General features: G+C 34.8%; 1 pseudogene; it reads right to left on the bottom strand.

Moving 5' to 3' along the window:
* LOC118895330 overlaps window positions 1-20,156 on the bottom strand; it is a 97,587-nt pseudogene extending 77,431 nt beyond the window's left edge.
* Between the last annotated feature and the right edge of the window lie 219 nt (window positions 20,157-20,375).

Here is a 20,375-nt window from a genome sequence, read left to right as displayed (position 1 = left end):
GGAGCCCAGCCAGAAAGAGTCAGTCAAGGGAGATTCTTTGAGCAAGGAAGTGACTTGATAAAGTTGGTTTTGAATAAGTTGATGGAGAGACTGGAGCTAGAAAAGTGAGCTAGGAGATGATTGAAAATATGTCATGAGGTAGGAAGCTAAGCTAAGCTAAAGTGTTGGTTCAGGGGATGGAGATGATTTATTTAAGTACAGGACTTACATGAAGAAAAAGCTAAGAATTGTCAGTGTATTATATCTTCAGAAATCATATGCATTGAACATTAGTTACTCTTGGGACTAATTAATAACAAAACAAAATAGATATCCAGTGACAGTAAAAAGAAAAGTTGTGCACCTGTGTGTATATTTAACCAGCAATTCACTCAACCTAAGGAATCAGTTTTTTATATTACATGAATGAGAGAAATGAGAGAATAAAGAAAGGCACCTCAATAGAAATTCCTAAGTAGTTTGATGAATGAAAGATTTGAATTATACACCAAAAAGGAGCAAAATCAAAGTGCTAGTTTCTGGTTCAGTGGAATGAGTTGCAGTTTCTAGTTTAGTCCTTTGCCCACTCATATCCTTATTACAGGGAAGAAGAAAATTTTTCCCTTTCTTCACCTACTTAATTCAGTTGGCTTATAAGATTAGCTCACATTTTAACCACTTACCCTGTGTGCAGGTTGAAGCAAGCACACCTCTTCTGTATCCCACTATACTACTCATTGCTCCTATCACAGCACTTTTCACATTTTATTATAATTTTGTATTTACTGACCATCTCTTCATTAGATGGTGAGCTTCCTTTTCTTTTAAAATTCAGAACAGAATTACAAAATATCAAGAAAAATAAAGCCAAAACACAGTGCTGAATAAATGACTAAATGACAAAGGCAACTTCTGAACTTAGGACACCTATGTTTGATATTCACACAGGGTGGGAAGAAGGATAGTGGCACCTGAAAGGAGGTCTGAGATGCAAGTAGAAATTGTGCACATTGAAAATGCTTAACTTGCAGATAATTCCCAGTCAAGTAAAGACCTGCATATACTCACATATGCAAAGTGAACGTATATTGGCCTTAAGTGTTTGGCTTCTTCCCAAATCTTTCGTGAAAACTCTGCTTTTGCAGTGGTCAGCAACAAAACTCAACCTGGTTTTTCTTTTCTCTGCTCATTCTATCACCATTTCCCTGATAAATGTCTTCCATGAAGACATCAAGGTCTGTGTACCTTCTCCTTTGCCATCCCTCATTGGGAAATGGGATTTATGGAAATAGATTTCATGGGACGTGACAACGTCTCAGATCATGCCCTTTCCTTACTAAAAACTGAAAAAGAGCCTCCAGCTAAAATAAAATTACAATGTGTGAAACTAGTGAAATAAGACTCTCAGGTAAGTTGTGAGGTTAACTAAGAGTGTGAATTATTCTTAAATTTGTAGTAAGTAGTTTGAAAAAAAGAGTCCTAAAGCCCAAATTTAACATTAGGTATCTAGTCTGCTGTGAGTTCCCAGAATCAGTGTCTCTTCCTTCCTTGAAGTTCAAAGACTGCTGCCCTTCACATTTTGGAAGATGCAGTGCAGGAAGCTCAGCTACAAGCCTGGGGTGATGCCTGTGGAGTATCACTGTTTTATCAAAGCGACTTTGGAAAACTAACTTCTTTCAGTGGCTCCTGGGGAAAAACAGGTAATTGATTCTTTGGGGTGGCTGTTGTTTTAACTTGCTTCATTATTCTTGTTTTATAGTTTTGTGTGACATGTATACAGCAAGCAGGGAGCACAAAGAGATGGAAATGTGCACCGGGTTAACATGATTTATTTTCACTGGAATAAAATGACATTTCAAAAGCAGGGACACCGTATTATCTGCAGTTTTCCTTAAAAAACTCTTAACAATGTATAATGCTTATTTTGACCGTCAGTTCCTAGGTAAGGCTGCCATCACCCCAAACTGTGTGGCTTCAATAACAGGGCCTTATTCCTCGCTCTCAGTAGTGACTGTGGGTTTTACTGAACTCTGCAACTCATGCTTTCTCATTTCAAGTTTCAGGCTAAGGAGTATACTGCTCCCCAGGAAGACACTGAAAATCACACAGCAGTTAATAGGTAGGAATAATGCTCTAATAGAGAAAGGGAGCAGATAATTGGGCACTTACCCACCGCATCTGTTTATATAACAATCATATCTCTTGGCCCCCTTTCACTTCCCTTTTCCTTTCTCCTCCTCTTTTTCTCCCTCCTTTCCTACTCCTTTTTCTTCTGACAGCAGAATTACTGTAAAAACACTCTGTTTCAATATTGCTCAAATGTGAGTCATGTAAGGTACAATTTTACAGGAAAATTATACCTATGGACTTCTGCCATTGATTTACTTTTATCATAATGTTAACGTTTAAATATTCACACTATAAAACTAGTATAATTTTCTTGTGCTTATATCTCTTTTTCAAGCAGGAAAGAGAAACAAATTTATATATTAAATGCAAGAAGACTGCAAAATATTAAAATTTAACTTCAAAACATTAATTTATTGTGCCCAATGATACATTTGTACATAAACTACCTCACCTATGTCAAGTTAAATTGTGGAAAAAGTATTATCTGACCAAGTTCAGGGATAGTGTCGTAATAATGTTAATGCAGAAAATACCTATTTGCATTAATATGTATAAAAATGACATTAATGCATCTAATTTATCTTTGTATCCTCCAGACCTGCCAAGGTGCCTGGTTCACAGTAGATGTAAAGATATTATATGTCAAACTTTATTTACCAGTTCATGATAATCAGACCCCATATTTAACAAATGTTTAAGAAAATGATCCCTCAGCTGCTTATTTTAATGAGTGCCAGGCACCCTGTCAGGCATTAAGAATATGATGAAAAGCAAAACATATTATTTCTTAGCCTGCAATGAATAAAGGAAATAAAAAAAAAAAACATGGTAAGTGTTAAAATGTAGAATTATCTGTTGCTCAAGAATATCTAAAGGACAATTAATCTAGTCAGAAAGATCAGAAAGTAATGACTGAGCTAAGATATGAAGGAAAAGAAGAGTTAACTGTGCAGTGGAGGGGAGAGGAAGAAGGCATCTCAGGCAGGAAACAACAATTATGAAGGCATTGTGGTGGGAGGGAACACAGTGCATCAAATAAGGCCAGTGTGCTAGACCACAGGGAGAAAAGGGAGCACAGGGTGTAATATTGCAATGGAGATGCATTAAATGAGGTATCAAGTATTAGTACTCTAAAAGCTGTTATTCTAAGAAAAAAATAGAGGCTACTAATTTTTTTTTAGTTAGTAAAAATGTTGGTCATTTATTGATTGTGTGATTATATATCTACCCAAAATAATTTACAATCTACTTGAACTTTCAGGTCTGCTTTAAATTCACTCAGCAATATTTTATAATTTTTCACATGAAATTTGTACATTTTAAAAATTTATTCCAAGATATTTGATTATCTTGTTACTATTATAAATATTTTAATTTGATTTTCTAGATGCCCATGTTAGTAAACATTAATCTTGTAACTAAATGTTTTAAGCAGAGAAAAATGACCAATTATATATCACAAAAATAAGTGACTTCAGATTTGGTCAAGTGAGAAGGTAGGAAAATCCTCTCCCCATAAATTTGGAAAAAAAGTACAAAAATAAAAAATACAAACCCACACCCACACAAAATCACATAAAGCTCAAAATACCTTTGTAGTGATTTGGAAATTAATGAAACCAAAGGTGTAAAATATTATGAGAAGTATCTTTGCAAAACAAACAAACAAACAAACAAACAAATCCTGCTGACCTTAGAAGGGTGAACATCAGAAGAGTGGAAATCTGTGAAATTCTGGCCCAAGGCTGTTTCTTAACTCACTCACATCCTCACAAGTTAGTAGACATGAAAGTTCTGCCAGAGCAGGGCAAGCCATATGGAATAGCAGCTTCTGCTGCCATCCAAAGGGGCTCCCTTATATTGTAGTGATGGTGATGCCCACTCTCAGTGGCAAGAAGGACCAATGGCTCTACTAGCCTGATTTGGTAGTTGTTGTATATAAGAATATGTTTGAGGCTTGACTGAGGCTAGGACATGGAGGACCTCAGCCAGCCACACACTCCTGACCAAATCTGAGGATGCTCACATGAGCACAGAAAATTAAAAAGGGCTCAATAGAAAGTAAAATCTGGAGTATATATGAAACCAATCTGAATTTGAATGCACTTTTCTATACAGGCAAATACATGTCATATGCAGAGTATAAAAGTCTTATGGACTTGAAGTGGATGAGCATAACCTCAATTATTAGTTGATGACTAAGGTATGCAAACACTGGGAGACCTCTTAAAAATAATTTAAAAAACAATAATAAAAAAAGAACTGATCAAAGACATCAGTAGCTGCACACTGAAAGGGAGACAGACTTCATTACTTTAGTCCAATCAACCATTAAAGGAAAAATAAAAAATAAAAAAATGAAAGGAAATAAACAAAAATACCCCACCCACAATTATCATTCAGTAAAAGTCAGAATCAAAAGTTGCTACAACTAGTTTATCTAAAATGTTCTGTTTCAACAACAACAAAATATTTGATATGCAAAGAAGCAAGGAAGTATGACCTAAACCATGAAAAAACAGCCAATACAAACTATTTCTGAGAGATCTCAGGCATTTCATTTAGAAGACAAAGACTTCAAAACAACTATAAATATGAGCAAAGAGCTAAAGAAAAGCATATTTCAGGATTTAAAGGAAAGCATAACAACAATAAATCAAAGATATACATGCTAAAATTTATAAATTAAAATTAAGAACTAAATTGAAATTTAATGGTAGAAAAGTACAATAACTGAAATTAAAATTTGTTAGTAGGACTCAACAGCAGATTGAATAACTAATGAAAATACTTTCTTCAAAGAAAAGCCCAGGCCCAGATGGCTACACCGGAAACTTCTATCAAATATTTAAAGAATATATACCAGTCCTTCAAAAACTCTTACATAATTTAGACAAGGAAGACATACTACCCAACTCACTATGAATCCAGTGTTACCCAGATACCAAAGCAAGATAAAAACTTCATAAGAATATTACATAACAATATCCATGATGAATATATGGGCAAAAAGTCTGTAACAAGATATTAGCATAATGAGTCTAGCAATGAATAAATGGATTATACACTATGGTGAAGTGGGACTCATCTCAGGAATGCAAGGTTGGTTTAACAACCAAAAATCAATTAATATTATACCACAGTAGTAAAGGACATAAAGGACAAAAACCACATTATTATTTCAATAGATATAGAAAAAGCATTTTAAATATCACAACACCAATTCATGATGAAAACTCCCCCAAAAATTGGAATAGAAGAGCACTTAAGCTCAGTCTGTTAAAAGCCATCTCTGAAAATTGTGTAGGCAACATCAAAGTTAATGTTGAAAGACAATATGTTTTCCCTGATATTTGGAATAAGGTGAGAATGTCTAGTTTTGCCAATTCTACTCAACATTGTACTAGAAGTTCTAACTAGTGTGATAAGGCAGTAACTAAGAGAGAAAGAGATAGAGGCATTCAAATTGGAAAGAGAATAGTAATGTTTCTTTATGATTTTAACATTCTATGAAGGAAACCTTAAGAAATTCATGGAGATAAGGATGGTTAATAGAAATATAAATAAGTTAAAAATTCTAGGATAGAAGATCAATATACAAAAATCAATTCTCTTTCTCTTCACTAGCAATGAAACACACAAAAAGGAAATTATGAAAACAATTCTTATTTCAATAGCATCAAAAATAATAAAATGCTTTGTTATAATGGAAGAAAAAAATAATTGCAAGACTCACAAACTGAATATTACAAAACATGGATGAGGGAAAATAAGATGATCTAAAATAATGGAAAGATATTTCATTTTCATGGATTGGAAGACTCCATATCATTAAATGATGATTCTCCCCCGATTGATCTATAAATTCCATGAAATCTCTTTTAAAATCCCAGTAGTCTTTTGAAGAAATTATTAAGTAGATTCTAAACTTTATACAGAAATTCAAAAAACCAAGAAATCCATCACACTTTTGAAAAAGAAGAAAGTTGGAGAATGTACAGTATCTGATTTCAAGGCAAAGTATAAAGCCATAGTAATCAAAATAGTGTATTGGCACAAAGATAGATATATAGATTAACAGAACAAAATTATGGGTCTGAATGATGCTGAAACAATTGTAAATCCCTATGCAAAAAGAAGAATGAGAAAGAGGAGGAGGAGGAAGAGGAAGGGGACAAGAGGAACTTAAACCTTTAACTCACACCATAAGAAAAAATTAACTCAAAATTAATCAGATGTAAATGTAAGACCTAAAACTATAAAACTTCTAAAATGTAGGACAAAATATTTGTGACCTTAGGTTGGGCAGCAAATTCTAAAAAATGGCAATGAACATAAGAGAATAAAATGAGTAAATAGGACTTCACCAAAATTAAAAAGTTTGTGTTTCAAAAATACCATTTAGAAAATCCACAAACTAAAAGAAAATATTTATGTCTCATATCTGAAAAAGACTTGCATCCATAATATATAAAGAACCCTTTCAACTTATTATAAGTAGACCAACAACCCAAGTGAAATGGGCAAATTCTCTGAATAGACATTTCACTGAAAATTTCACTATCAAAAGCTAAAAAGCTCAAGAAAAGTTTTCCAACACTATTAGCTATTAGATCACTGGAAATTAAAACCACAATAATATTCACCAAATAGAATGATTGTAATCAAAAAGATATACAATACCAATATTTGGCCAAAATGTTGAAAACTGAATTCTTCATACATTGCTGACTGAAATGTAAAATAATACAGCTACTTTGGAAAACCATTTGGCAATTTCTTAAAAAGTTAATGTTTCCATAAGACCAAGCTGTTTCAATTCTAATGATCTACCCAAGAGAAAAAAATAACAAAAAACTGTGCCGCAAATGAAATGTACACAAATGTTCACAGCAGCATTATTCATAATAGCCAGGATTTGGAGACAATGCAAATTCCCACCAGCTGTTAAATAAATAAACAAGATGTGGTAATATCCATACTAAGCAATACTATTGATCAAGAAAAAGGAATGAACTACTGATACATACTATAATATAGTAGAAACTTAAACCATTATGAAAAGTGAAAGAAGCCAGACACAAAAGACTGCATATTGTATAATTGAATTTTTATAAAATGCTCAGAAAATGCAAATTATATAAAGATGGATAGCAGATCAGCTGATGAGTGGGATTGGTAGTGAGTTCAGGATTAAATGTAAACAGGTACGGAAGAGATTTTGGAGTTTATGAAAATGTTGTAAATTGTGATGATTATTAAAAACTCTATAAATTTGCTAACAATCATTGAATTGTACAATTACAATGGGGAAATTTTGTAGTATGGAATTATATCTTAATAAAGTCGTTGAAGGATGAATGGCTGTAGAAGAGAGAACTGTTTGGTGGGTGGTGAATAAGGAATTTGATACAGAGGATTAGTTAGGAACATATTGCACAAATACAGGTGAAAGAAGATTAAATGAAAGTGCCATGCATGCACCGATGCACAGAGTTAGAAATGGAAGTGACCCTAGAGATCTTTGTCTCCTCACACTACTGGATTTTAAATTAAAACTCAGTAAGAGTAAGTGAGTTTTCTATTTTCAAATAGCTTTATTGGAAGAACCAAAAGTAGATCTTAGGCCTGTTGAAATATTCAGCACTCATTATACTGTTCATTATTCAGGAGTTGGTAAAAACTCAGTTGAAATTGTTAAAAGCAAAGTTTTCTCTTTAAAAACATTATTGTTCACAATATGCTTTATTGGCACAAAAAAGCAAATGCTTTTGTATGAACTGTGTTAGAATGGGCTCTGAGTATGTATTAAGAAAGAAATAAAATAAAAGCAGATAAAGGTGTTATTCAGAACTTTAAAAAATTTGAATGCATTTTTTCCAAAGGAAAGAATGAATACCAATTTGTCCAAAAAAATAAATAAATAAAACAAAACAAAACCATTAAATTGGGAAGTTTCAGATGTAAGCAATTTCCTTGAAATCATAGGCAAGATATAATTCTGATCATGTTTGTTCCACTTGGCAAAGAAGGAAAGGAGGTTGGTGGATGTGGGTTCGAGGACGGGCATGATACCAATGAGATCAGTTAACCCAGGTAGTAAAAATTTGGTGTTCAGGTCAATTCATTCATTTTAGAATGACTACTAGATTTATTTGGATTTAACAAAGGAGTGAAGATTCCAAAAACCACAATTTCCCTAGAAATAAGATAAGCAAATTTTAGTTCATTTTCCCTAAATTAATACTGAATTAGTGAATTTATTTCTGGAAGCAAAAAATGATTTAAGTTCAATATCTCTGCAATTTCAAGGTGACAAGCCTAGCCTGTGGAATACTACATGCATGGAAAATCAATCCAAGGAATTTCTTTTTCCTGTGAAACAGATATTTCAATAATTAACCTACCATAAAGTGACACCTACTATAATAATATCTTTCTTACAATGAATACTAAGAGCTTAATATACAGTGCTCTTCTTATTCTACAAGCACCTATTTTGAGGAGGAGTGAATCTAGAGATTGTTAACGCAATGCCAGCTGATTGAAGGCATTGCAAAGATTCAGATCTTCATATAAATGTTACCTGACTACAGTGATCATGATCTAAGTTCTCTAGCCCCTCACCTTCCATGGTAAAAATTCCATGGGATGGAAATATTTGAAATCTAATCCTGGTAATATCACTAACTATCTCTGGAACTTTAGGGAAATTGTTTTAAATCTTTGAGCCTTAGTATCGCCTACTATAAAATGGGAGCAATTGGACTTGCCATTCCTATCTCAAAAGATCTGTATTAGTCAGTTTAGGCTAGGCATGTTATGGTGAAAATTAAAATAAAATAACCCTCACATGTCTGTGTTTTATTTCCCACTCATGTGAAATTCAATCTAGATTGTTGGACCTCCTCCACCTTGTAACTATATTATCTGGAACATGCGCTATTCAAGGTTACCGTCATAGGGAATGGGAGAGATATAAAGAGGCACTTAACTCTCAATTGCCTCAGTGTGGAATTGACTCACATAATTGTCCCTCACATTTCATTTACCAGTAGTAATCACATGGTCCCAATAAATGTGCAATGAGACCTGCAAATGTGGAGGACTACCTGATGGGCACTGTCATTGCACAGTATCGTTGATGACAATAATGGTAATATTATAACTAACAGCAATTATTTCATGTAATCTACTCTACCATCCTCTCCTAAAACAACTATCATGCTTCCATTTTAGGGATGGGCAATTTAATTAATTATATATTTTTTGCTCAAGGTCACATAGCTACTAAGTGTTGAAACTAGGAGTCAGATTCAGATATGTCTGATTCCAAAGCTTCTCCTGTAAACCACTATGCTATTCAGTATAGAGATATGGAAGGCAAATTTAATTCTCATGGTGTTAAACACAGGGTGCTTCACTTTCTTCTGTACTATTTTGGTCCTGTAGCTTCTGATCTAGCCTCTAGATAACCCGAACCATTGTAAGAGCTCATAATGTTTTTTCTTTGAGGAGCGTTTGCAAAGACTAGCAATTTTTAAATAAAGGTGTTTTTATATCTCTTTTTAGGCTTAAATATTGTTGATGTTGCTTATGTTAATTTAAATAAATTGACATTAGTTGATGTTTCACTAATACAATGTTCTTTTCTTCATGAAAATATGACTGCTTAATGAAAACATTTTAATAGCACAATTGACAACAAAAGTTACAGGCTAATAAATATTATCCTGTTGATATAGTACTTTATATATACAAACAGATACTATATAGAGTTAGATTATAATATATTGTCTGCCATTTTAACCTTTCCAAATAAACCCTGGACTCTGTTTTGTCTTTTTTTTTTTTTTTTTTTTGCAGATAACAACTTATATTGTGCCACTAAATGGCATCTCTCTTCAGAGATTACAAAACAATGATGTATGCATTAATGAACATGCTGCTGCGTTGAGAACATTATGAAAGAGAAAGCATATTGGCAGTGATATTAAATGATCTACAATTCAGAAAGGTAAGCTGTAAATGACTAAAATATTCCTTGCTATTATTTAAGTGTAATTCATTTTTCTAGACATTCAATGTACAATGAATGCCTTTTATATAAGTGGAAAGAAGAAGTTAGCAACACGATATCAATTTACATAAAAGCTGGTCCATTAATAACTTTGCCTATCAGGTTGAGGTCAAAAATTCAATTAAGTTCCACTATAATGATGATTCTTTCCACTAGAAATCTGATTCTCACCTATCCTGATAATAGAATGATTCAATTTTGGGAATTAGAAGTGTCAAGAGCAATTAGATTAACATGTTTGTAGTTTGCTATAAAAACATTGGAAGAAAGAATGCTTTGTAAGACATAACAACTATCTTAAATTTGATTGAACTGTAGAACTAATTCCTGATATGTAGTTCCTATACTTACAATTCATTCTAAAAGCTTTACAGTATAGAAGATATTTGTAGTTAGATGAATATATGTTTACTATTGTTTAGCAGTGATTTTTTTTGTTTGACTTTCTTCCTTTTTTATTTTTTTGTAAACAAAATATATTTCTTTCCCTGGGCTGTAGTTGTAAATTAGTATTTGAATTCAAATGACAGCATGTTCCTTTTCTTTCCTGTACAATTCTTGTCACAAATGTGTTGTTTTAAATGGCAAATCAGCTAATTAGAGACAGTGTGGTGTGGAAAATGAATGGAGCTAATTGAATTAGTATTAAAACACTTAGTAATTAATCACTTCTTGCATAGCTATTATTCAGAGCTTAAAATTGTTGGCAAAGCTTATTCTTATCCATAAGTTATTCTCAATATTACTAGCATTAAAAAGAAGGTATTTAGGGCATATCCTAAACACACAAAAGCTTGCAAAGGAACGATTACTTCATTTAAGATTGTGTACACCTACAGAATTCACAATGTCATTAATTTTTCTTAAGATCCAATATTTAAATGCTAACTTTCCTATAAAGAGTTAGTAGATATTGAAAAGACTCTAGGATAAAATATTACTATAAGAGCTTGTTTTCAATCATTAATTTCCCTTGTAACTTGTGGGCTGCTAACTGAACACCAGGTGTTCTTCACTCACACCATCTCTTGACTTCTAGAATAATATTGGCCTTCAAATCTCAGGTCTTTCAGTAACTGTTTTTTTCACTCATCCAGCTTGCCTTAAAATCAACAGCTAACTCACACCTTGTGAACCTTTCCTCTAACTTGTGAGTCAACCTAGAGAAAGCTTCTTATTCTCTAATGTTTATAGTTTGTTCTCCTTTGGCAATACAGAAGTATAGGGAAAGATGATAAATTACTGACAGATTGGTTAATTGAGAATAGAACGTTGGCATGAAGAGTTTTTTAATTTAAATTACTGCTTCAGTTCTGTTGTGCAAAAGCTTTGAATTTGGTTGCATAAATCAAGGAAATATCCTAACACTATTTTTATACGTATTTGTGATGTTAGTTTTTATTCATTCATTCATTCATGTATTCAGTCACTTATTCATTGAAGCAATAGTTCTATACGGGTGGGACTCAACCCTCAACCCTAACTGAGGCTCTGAAACCACTTTGGACTATTTTAAAAATAGACATGTCTGTACCCTTGAAGATTCTTCATCAATAGACCTGCAGTGGGTCCAGACCAAACATATTATTAAGGCTATATAGAAGATGAGATAATGGCACATAGTGGGGTTAAGAACCACTATTCCAGATGTTATTCTAGGCACAGGGACTATAAAGACTAATAAGAAATGGTCCCTGTAGTAGCTTTCAGTCTAAAACAGATATGAACCACTAAGTAAAATGAGAATAATTATCCCTCTTACATGTGACACTGAGAGTGAACAGCTGACCATAGGAGTACATCCAATGGCTGAGGAAATTTCCCCCAGAATCATTTTTATTTCTAAATTATTGAGTTTAAAATCTAACTTAAATATATTCATTTTAGTATATACACAAGAATATTGGGACTGATTAGAAGTGATATCAAGAGAAATGATGGGGCTTCCCTGGTGGCGCAGTGGTTGAGAATCTGCCTGCCAATGCAGGGGACACGGGTTCGAGCCCTGGTCTGGGAAGATCCCACATGCCGCAGAGCGGCTAGGCCCGTGAGCCACGACTACTGAGCCTGCGCGTCTGGAGCCTATGCTCCTCAATGGGAGAGGCCGCGACAGTGAGAGGCCCGCGCACCGCGATGAAGAGTGGCCCCCGCTTGCCGCAACTAGAGAAAGCCCTCGCGCAGAAACGAAGACCCAACACAGCCATAAATAAATAAATAAATAAATTTATAAAAAAAAAAAAAAGAGAAATGATGTTTTCTCAATTATAGATTATAGATTTAGAATTAATATTCAAAACAGTATTTTTAAAATATATTTTCTATGGCATATGGATGTCAGACCCAGGTTTTATTCACCATTTTATTGCAAGATCAAAACTGTGAGAGATGCATAGAGATCACTCTATAAATTTTTGTTGAATTAATGACCAAATGAATAAATAATGTATCTCTGAAATGATGATTATATTGGTTATTTCTTTGCTTTGACTAAATTAATTTCACTAATCACTCCTCCCCCCATTCTTTTAGTGAATGTCAAGGAAACCTTTTAAGTATTATGAAAGGAGTTTTCTGAATTGCCTCCCCAAAGCATGACAGCCATAATGACTAACAGAAGAAATTTTCTCACCTGCTGAGAAAACTACCTCAGCAATCTGTGCAAAGTCAAATGCTGTTACTGCCAAGATGGGATTTTGAATTCTACAAATCTTGGATCCTTCTTCCTAGAATATAACCAAAACAAGATTCATGAAACCAAGCAAAATGCTGCCAAGGCAATTATATTGTTGCTTTCCAATTCCTGACTGCTTTAGAAGGCAAATAGCATTGGGAACCAAATTCTGTCAAGAATTAATTATGGAATTAGGTGATAATGACAAAGATGACAGATAATTTGAGCCAATTTGGAGAATTAACTGAAGAATTAAAACTACAGTAACATGGCAACAATTGAGAGGATTTATAGTACTTACAGTGTAGCTTTTGCCCTGATTTCAGCACGAGTAAATGATGAAAATTCTGAAACTCTAAATATCAGTCTCAGACAGAGAGGTGAGAGAACTGACTTATCAGAAGCAACTCCCGAGATTAATAATAGTAGCTCGCACTTATCTAATGTTTCTTGTACATGTCACAATGATCTCATCCCTGCTCTGAGCATGTTATAAATACCGACCCCTTTAACCTTCCCAAAACCCTATAAGGCAAGTTCAATTATTACTTTTTTTCTTCCTAATATTTTTATGGATGAGGCAGACAGCTCTTCTCAGCGTCAAAACCAAGATTTGAACCCAAGCTTTCTGTTTCTAGCCTCTTATGATTTTAACCACTGTGCTGAAAGAAAAGAATTTTACAACATCCCATTTTGAACAATATGCTCTCTTGACATTTCCATGCTTGGCTGTTCAGAGACAATAAATGAAATATTTTATGTATTATTTAGTTTCCAGAAAATATAGTCTTATTTTCAAACCCCTCTTCCTTCTATTATGACACTATTTCTCCATTATTGAAAAGCCATCCTAGTCATCATTCATTTTTACTCCAAAATATAGTAATATTATTAGATTTACTGTCAATAAGGACATGCTTAAACCTGAAGTATTTGAGATACAAATGTGTACAACAGGATGTTGAATACGTTTCTGAGATTCCATGACTCTGTATAACACTTAGCAGTTTCAGTGATGATATCTTTGACAGTGTGTTACTGGTGGGAATTCTTTTCAACTATACCATAAATATATTTGGAAAATATTCCTATGTTTTGTGATTTCAGTTTAGAGAGAAAACTGCTAAATGAAAACAGGAATTTAATGGATCAGGTTGACTTTTGAAAAAAGAAGTAAAGAATATTACTCAGCTATAAAAAGGAATGAAATAGTTCCATTTGCAGAGATGTGGATGGACCTAGAGATTGCTATACAGAGTGAAGTAAGTTAGAAAGAGAAAAACAAATATTGTGTAATATTGCTTATATGTGGAATCTAGAAAAATGGTACAAATGAACTTATTGACAAAGCAGAAATAGAATCACAGAAGTAGAGAACAAACTTATGGTTACCAAGGGGAGAAAGGGGGATGGGATGAATTGGGAGATTGGGATTGACATATATACACTACTATGTATAAAATACATAAGAAATGAGAACTTATTGTTTAGCACAGGGAACCCTACTCAATGATCTGTGGTGACCTAAATGGGAAGGAAATCTAAAAAACAGTGGATATATGTATGTGCATACTTGATTCACTTTGCTGTACAGCAGAAACTAACACAACATTGTAAAGCAACTGTACGCCAATAAAAGTTGATAATAAATAAAAATTTTTAAAAAGAATTGAATATAAGACTAAACTCCACTTGTGTTACTATCTTGGCTCTCTTTGAATAGCAGAATTTCAATTGTGTCCAGATAGTCTTGCCACAGCAAGAATCTTTATCCTCTTCTCAAGCCTTCTCAGACAGGCTGCTTGACCTAGAGAGCTGAAAAATCTCTTCCTTTTCCTTTTTGAATTAACCCAGAGGATAAAACATGTGGGTTTATAAGCTTGTCATGATGTCTTACATTTTGAACTTTGATAATTCTAGGCTTCATTCCAACCATAGTCTTGGCTCTTGGTTGTCTCCTACAGGTTAAGATGTGCCATTTATGGATTCAGAGGAATCATTTTCCTTTCTACTAACAAGGATGTAAAATCTTAAAAACTTGACATGATTCTGGCATCTCTCAGCTACAGTCAATAATAAAATTCACCTGCAGGCTTAGGCCAGCCAAATTCCTGAACACTTATGAACTTCTGATCAACAGCAGCATTGGCATCTGGATCTTACGTTATGTCTCTTCTTTCGGCTGGATTTGTATATTCAGTCTTTAGTTTCCGGGTTCAATGCTCCACTGTCCCTATGGGATGGAAATCTTTCCTTGAGTCCTAGACTGCTTGCCCTTTGCCAGTTTAATCTCATGTTTTCAATGCTGATGGTCACTAGAATCTATGTGTGAATAGTTTAAGCTTAATGAATATAAACACCTTAACTCTGCATTTCTAACCATGTGTCTTATCCGTATAGTCCTTGATTATGGAAGGAAAGGCAATCCTCTTGTAAATAGAGTCTGGCTCCATATTTCATATTTGATTGCTGATATCTCCTTCTACCCCACATCTGGGAAAGCTGATAAGAAAGCCTACTTTCTATCTCCTTTGATGCCAATGGGAAGATCAAACCCCATAAGCTCCAGCTAGTTCATGGAAGTCCTCACCACAGCCTCTATTCCCTAACCACCCTAAAACCCCAAGTTAGTCTCTTTTCTCTGTTCTCTCAAGCCCTTCTCGCACCAGTTTCAGAGCTCACCCCTGTTCTCCCGGAAAGTCTCTGTGTGACTAATAAACCTTTCATAACTTCTTGGTGCATGTATGACATCATTAAGATTGACATCTGAGCCAAATTTGGGGTGAGTGTTTATTCTGCTTCTTTGGAGTGACCAAAATTAGTTGTCATTCTTCTTAGGACTTTTCTCATTGTTTATTTCTCTATATTTCCTGCAGCCTGTTTCCTTTTTTTTTTTTTTAATTATTTATTTATTTATCTATTTTTTGGCTGTGTTGGGTCTTCGTTTCTGTGCGAGGGCTTCCCCCAGTTGCGGCAAACGGGGGCCACTCTTCATCGCGGTGCGCGGGCCTCTCACCATCGTGGCCTCTCCCGTTGCAGAGCACAGGCTCCAGACGCGCAGGCTCAGCAGTTGTGGCGCACGGGCCCAGCTGCTCCGCGGCACGCGGGATCCTCCCAGACCAGGGCCCGAACCCGTGTCCCCTGCATTGGCAGGCAGACTCTCAACCACACCTGTTTCCTTTTGATTCTGATTTCATTTCTGAATCCTTTCAACTATTTTTTTTTTTTTTCTGGAAAAAGAAGGCTTATCTACCTACTTCCTCACCCTCTTCATGGACTTTTTTCTCTACTACCTTGCGTTCTCTTAATCCTGGATCTGCCTAAGGACATTACTTCCTCTACAGGACTCAACAATGGATAATATTCATTTTACCAAACCCATCGTGGATAATCCCACCTGGCTTTTACCATTCCAATTATGCATCACCCCTTTTCCACAAACAAACTTGTACTGAAGAGTTCTGTGCCTGGTTTAGATTTTCATTCTTTATCCTAGATATTTTCACCATATATCTAGGAAACATCAATAATTATGAACAAAGTCCATCCAAATAACCAGGTGCTAAATTCCTGGGCTTCCTCCATTTACTGGCTTCATCTATGCTCTGCTTCATTATTTTCTTCCTATACCATTTCATGAACCTTCTTTTATCAGGCAGACTAGCATAAAAGAAATCTTAATATCAAGCAAGATTACTCTCTGACCAATAAATCTTGTCCTTCCAAGAATCTCACACCCTCACATTTACTAAACTTTCTAATTAAAGTACTGAGGCCACCAATTCTTTGACCTCTCTTTTCTTCCGTCTTAATGGAAGCTCAGCAATATTAAGTCAGTATCACACAGATAGTAACTAGACAATTCCTTGGTTTGCTTGGAAAATAAAGTTATTATGCATAGTCTCTCTCAACTTTCCTCCCCTCTGTCTGCTCCTCAACTTCATTACTATCTATACTTACTTCCTTCTCTGTAATTCCAAAGAATGAGATCCCTCTTCCTATTCTTAGGCAACCTCTGACTCTATCAATGTCTTTGACCTCATTAATCCCTGACTATTTTGGAAACTTGTACCATCAGTGATCCACCCTCTAGCTTTTCTATCTTCAACCTCTTCTCTATTCAGACAGTTTTTAGCCTAAGTATCTCATCCTTGAATCACGTTACTCCCAAGCTCTTATCCTTCTCAAGCCATTCTAATCCACGATTTCAAAATAATCAGCAACAGTCTCTATCTCCATTGTCTCACCTCCCATTCCCTCCAAAATAAATCATAAAAATCTATGTAAATTTTTGGCTTACATGGTACCAATAACATCAATTCTCAAATGCAATGGATATTTTCTATTCTTTTCTTCCTTAACCTTTACTCTGTATTTAATTGGCAATTCCTTCCGTCTTGAAATGCTGTTTCTCTTTGATTCTGTAACATCATTCTCTCCTGCCCTCTTCATAGCTTTGAAGATACCTTTCAGGTCTTGTCTACCCCCTCCTTTTCCTCTACCCATTATGCTCTTATTACTCATATGTTTTCCCATGACAAGGGCATCCAATTACATAGTTTCATGCTAATCACACTCATATGGATTGCTCAAGTCACCTTCATATATCCACATTAAATTCTGCTGAACTCCTTCACCTGAATATGCCCCAAGCTCTATATACTGACTATGTGCCAATTAAATCTCCACTTAATTATGTACCATTTGAGTTGCTCAACTCTAAGTCATCTCTCAAGAACTTAGTTGTCATCTTCACTTTTCTTTTACCTTCAGCCACCACTTTCAGTTATTTACCAAGTCCTAAATATTTCACATCCAATATATATATGAAATAAAGACATATTTCACATTATGTGTATATTATATCCATTTATATCTGTCTATATCTATCTGTCTATCTATCACTCCTCTGCTTTCAAATCAATCTTTCTGCCCTAGTCATGTCCCCCAAATCTCAAAACTGGATTATTGCACTAATTCCCTAGCTAATCTCTCTGCTTTCATTCTTCACTCTTTGGATTATGCTGATTTCAGTGTTCTGTAAATACAAACCCAACTGTGACAATTCTATTGAAAATTCTACCTTCACTCCACGTTTTCTAAATATAGTTTACCAGGCATTGTAAGGTTTGGACCTACTCATGCAGACTTACTTCCTGCTATCTTCCTTTACACCTTTCATACTCCAGCAGCAATGAATTGCTTATATTTTCTCTATACCTCAGTCTCTCCCCAATATATCACACTGCCTTTGCTTATGTTTATCTTTGCCTAGCTATCCCTTCCTAGGTATAGGCCTCCTCCTACCTCCACTCCCCCGGTCTACCTGGAAAACTTCTACCCCTACTTATCTTTTAAGATTCAGATTAGAGGTCACTCTTTCCAAAGCCTTTGCTCTGACCTCTCTAGACTGCATTATGTGTCCCTCTTCTGTATGTCTTTTACTTATTAGACTCTATAGCATATTTTTTGCCTATCTTTACCATTAGATTATGATGTCCTTTAGGGCACAGGCTATGTCTCATAAATCGTTGTTACTCCAGCACCTAGCAAAGTTCCTGACACATGGCCAATAAACTTTTATTGCATGGGGAGTCTTCAAGCCATAAAATGATTCACAGGAGAATTAATGGAGAAGTAACATGGTCTGAGCACTCCTTTGAGAATCAGTACTCTGCGTGATGCTGGTGAGGTCACTTAACCTTTCTGCATCTCTATTCTCTCAGCCGAAAAGAGACCACCTACATATTAAGATTCTTTTTCAGCTCCATATTTCTATGAAATGTGTACTCTTCATGCTGCACTTACATTTTTGATTATAGAAATTTAACAACTCCCTTGAGATATTTGCAGACACTACACACAGTAACTACACTGAAGTTAGGAAGTTATTTTGAACCAAGTCATTTATACAGATAAAGTTCCCCAGGAAAGTAATATAAGTAAATGTGAATTGAATAAATAATAAACTTTTGTGACTTTAAAAAATTTCTTGAAAATATTATATATGCAATGGAAGTACTAAACATATGCATATATGTATATACTTATTCAATACATTCTATATATAAAATCATACATATAAACCATACATATTTCTCGCCAGTACTGTTTTTTTGCTTCTGTGGCAATGATCACTTTTTTCTTGACACTGGATTTAGAAGGTTCTTTCTTTTGTAATGTTTTATTTTCTTTAAGGTCCAACCCAAGCACATTTCACCATAAAGAAATCAGCATCAAGTCCCTCTTCCTCCTCCTCATCATTTCTGTCCAAGAACTGCATGGAAATATCCTTGATCTTCTGTACCTCATCAGTGTTAGAGACCAATTGAGCTTGAGATCCTTTTGCTTTTCCCAATTTCTCTTTCCTTTTTTATTCATCTTCCTTCTTTTTTTCTTCTTCATGATTAATGCAATTAACCAGTCTCTACTCTGCCCCTTCTGGTCTTTTCCCACCTTTTTGAAGGATGGACATTTTCTCATTGAAGTAGGCTCTAAATTCTTCCACCTCATCATTGGTGAGGGAGGGAGCCCTTGGCTCAATTACTTTATTATCTTGACTTACTACCAGTTCTTTGGGGGTTGTTCTGAATTTTCTGAAGAAATTTTACCCATGGTGACACAGGAAGACTAAGAGACAAGGCACATTCAGGCATAGGTAACATGCCCACATTAAATACATTTTATCCTTCATCAGATATACTGAATATATGCAGAGAACAAAACACCTTTGAGCTCTTTCTTTTGAATCTTGGGGCTAAAAAAATTCCTTTATTTTTCTGGATGTCTAAAAGTTTTTTCTGGATTTATTTTGATTTTCTTCACAGGCACTTTCTTCTGGAGAAGCTGCTGTACCATCTCTCTTCCTTCTGAGGGAAGCAAAATTAGTAAAGTGTCACCATTCTCTTTGTACCTACAAGCTTTATGTGTTGGTGTCCTATGGACAAACCCAAGAACCCAATTCACAGCCAGGAAGTCCAGCCCCTTGACTGTAATATCAGCAGCAAAGAATATTGCAGATCTCTTGAAGGCAAATTCATTACAGTAACTTCCATTCTCCTCACTGCTGCTGTCACACATGGAGGGCAAGGATAGAAATACCAGGAAGACCAATAGCTGGCAGATCTCTTGGTACAAATACTAAACCTCTTTACAACTGAAGAACAATGTAATGTGCTTCTTCTTTAGGTGGCTTCTCAAAAAGGAATATATCCCACTTCTTTCTTACTGCAGCTCACAATCTATGTAATTCTGTTCCAAAGTGACAGGGGTGATGTATTTTGCTTTTTCATGAATTTTATATATATATATATATGTGTGTGTGTGTGTATATATATATATATATAAACATATATGTATGAGTTTTGTCAAAAAAGTGTAAAACATAATCAAATATCTACAAGGTTTTATTTTTTGGGTGGGTGGGTGGAGGGAGTATGAATACTTCAGATAAGCTATGTGCTAAAACCAAACCATTCTTCATTAAACCAACATTTTGTTTTTAGAATCTACTGA

Source organism: Balaenoptera musculus, chromosome 5 (genome assembly GCF_009873245.2).
Source record: "Balaenoptera musculus isolate JJ_BM4_2016_0621 chromosome 5, mBalMus1.pri.v3, whole genome shotgun sequence".
Classification (NCBI taxonomy): Eukaryota; Metazoa; Chordata; class Mammalia; order Artiodactyla; family Balaenopteridae; genus Balaenoptera; species Balaenoptera musculus.
Note: the sequence above shows the minus strand (reverse complement) of the source record. Positions and strands in the feature narration are given on the sequence as shown.